This window comes from Heteronotia binoei, chromosome 16 (genome assembly GCF_032191835.1).
Source record: "Heteronotia binoei isolate CCM8104 ecotype False Entrance Well chromosome 16, APGP_CSIRO_Hbin_v1, whole genome shotgun sequence".
Taxonomy (NCBI): Eukaryota; Metazoa; Chordata; class Lepidosauria; order Squamata; family Gekkonidae; genus Heteronotia; species Heteronotia binoei.
The window spans coordinates 39,552,153-39,554,861 of record NC_083238.1 but is presented as its reverse complement, the minus strand read 5'-3'; the positions used below and the strand labels follow the sequence as shown (position 1 = coordinate 39,554,861).

The following is a 2,709-nucleotide window of genomic DNA, read 5'->3' as shown; positions in this document are numbered from 1 at the left end:
AATGACATCATGCTGGGTACATCTTGCCGGGGACACTCTAGGATTCAGGTAAAACTCTGTGGTAACATAGAGTTTTTACCCAAAGGCTGGAGTGTCCCTAATAATAATAATAATAATAATAATAATAATAAATTTTTTTGTATCCCGCCCTCCCCGCCGAGGCGGCTCAGGGCGGCTAACAACCTTTTCTACGTGTACAATAGTAAATAAAAACTTTAAGGTTAACAATAAAAACATTTAAACATTATAAAAACCAGTTAATATATAAAAATTCAAAGTTAAATTTAAGTTAATCTGGCAGCATGGTGGCATTCTGACGCTGGTTCTGCCAGTTTAAGTAATTCTATGATAATGTAGGTCCTTGAAACAGGACCATACTGGCGGGTCCTTAAATCACAATAATTCAGCAGCTGGTGTATGCTCGTTTAAAAAGGACAGTTTTGCAGGCCCTGCGGAACTGGTCAAGGTTCCGCAGGGCCCGCACCTCCTCTGGAAGCTGATTCCATAAGGCCGGGGCCGCAGCTGAGAAGGCCCGTGCTCTGGTGTTCTGGAGCTTGACCTCTCTCGGCCCAGGGATAGTCATTTTATTTTTTCTGACTGACCTCAGTGCCCTCTGGGGTTCATATGGGGAGAGACGGTCCCTCAGGTAGGCTGGTCCTCGACCATACAAGGCTTTAAAGGTAATAACCAACACTTTGTACTGGACTCGGTATGTAATTGGCAGCCAGTGCAGTTTGCGCAGCCCCGGCCGTATGCGCTCCCATTTCGGGAGCCCTAACAGTAGCATGGCTGCCGCGTTCTGCACTAGCTGCAACTTCCGGGTCCGGCACAAAGGTAGCCCCAAGTAGAGGGCATTACAGTAGTCCAATCTAGCATGTCACTTCCAGGTGATAGCATTGTGCCAAATATGTCACATGATGATGGAGCTCTTTGGGGATGGGAATCCCCCCAGCGGTCTGTGCTGGTAAGTTGGGGGCCCCCAAACAAGGGGATCCTCCGCCTTCAGCAGGAACTTGGCAGCCCTAGGTCATGCTGTAAGGGAGTGAACCTAAGCAGGTCTACTTGGAAGCAAGTCTCTTTGAGTTCACTAGGGCTTCCTCTTAATTATGCATAGGTTTGCAAACTCATTTGATCATTGTTGTACTGGTAAACACAAAAGGAACATGATTCAAGTGATGCAGTTTAGATGCAGAGTCCAGTGTTCATAACCTAGCTTCCAGGTGTGTGAGGCTTAATACAGATTGGGATGATGGTGTTCAGAGACAGGGTGCTCAGACCTGGCCCCCACACTGTTTTCATGTCCTACAACCACACCAGTGAGATTCTGTGTGTCTAGATGGCTTAGGGTTGCCAGTTCTGGGCTGGGAAATATCTAGATCAGGGATGGCCTAACTTCGGCTATGGAGCCACATGTGGCTCTTTCACATATATAGTGTGGCTCTTGAAGCCCCCACTGTCCCATCAGCTGGCTTGGAGAAGACATTTAAAGTTGCTTTCTTTCCACCTCTCTCTCCTCCCATCCATCCCAATCTTGTTTGTGTGGCTCTTATGTTAAGCAAGTTTGGCCACCCCTGATCTAGAGGTTTTCAGGGTGGAGCTTGAGGTACGTGGGGTTTGGGGAGGGGAGGAGCTTCAATGGGGTATAATGCCATACAGTCCACTTTCCAGAGTGGCCATTTTCTCCAGCGGAACTGTTGTCTGAAAATAAGTTCCAGGAGTCCTCCAGTCAGCACCTGGAGGTTGGTAACCCTTTGGTGGCTGGATGTGTACTGAAAGGGAGTTTCCCTTATGAGACCAATAGCAGCACTACAGGGCTATTTCTGGCTTGAGGGAAAGGTGCAGGGCTTAAGCTCCATGTCCTTGTGCGTTGTGGTTCTCATCCAAGTGAGGTCTGTCACACATCTGGGAATTGAGTTCTGAGCATGGAACTCACAATGCACATCTGGGTTGTCAGGGCCTGAGGCTGATCTGGATAGCACACGAGGAAGTATAATGCATAGATAGGCCCTCATCTATGAAAGACCCCTTGGGCAGTTCTAGCCTAACCTAGTTCACAGGAATGTGGCATAAAATGGCAGGCAAATTTGTACAAGCAACCTCTGTGGAATGAGGACATGATCAAATGTGACAATACATTGCCATAAACAGGGCCTGCTGTTTGCTTATTGCATTTTCAACCAATACGGAAGTGGTGTGCTGTGAATAAGGAGTCAGATGTTTGACGTGTGAATATTCCTTGGACTAATACTAAATTAGTGGTCTAGTATAGTATTCCATTTCATAAACATATGAACTTACGAAGCTGCCTTATACTGAATCAGACCCTTGGTCCATCAAAGTCAGTATTGTCTACTCAGACTGGCAGCGGCTCTCCAGGGTCTCAAGCTGAGATTTTTCACACCTATTTGCCTGGACCCTTTTTTGGAGATGCCAGGGATTGAACCTGGGACCTTCTGCTTATTAAGCAGGTGCTCTACCACTGAGCCACCATCCCTCCCCAAACAAGTTTGCTCTTGCAACCATAGATCTATTGAAGATTTGGGCCATTGAAGATTTGGCCTGTAGAGCCAGTTTGGTGTAGTGGTTAAGTGTGCGGGCACTTATCTGGGAGAACCAGGTTTAATTCCCCACTCCTCCACTTGCAGCTGCTGCAATGGCCTTGGGTCAGCCATAGCTCTGGCAGAGATTGTCCTTGAAAGGGCAGCTGCT

General features: G+C 47.4%; 1 non-coding gene across 1 annotated transcript; it reads right to left on the bottom strand.

Moving 5' to 3' along the window:
- Positions 1 to 2,422: 2,422 nt before the first annotated feature.
- On the bottom strand, positions 2,423 to 2,497 carry TRNAI-AAU (transfer RNA isoleucine (anticodon AAU)). Its single transcript has one exon. It is a non-coding gene; the product is annotated as a tRNA-Ile (tRNA).
- Positions 2,498 to 2,709: the final 212 nt, after the last annotated feature.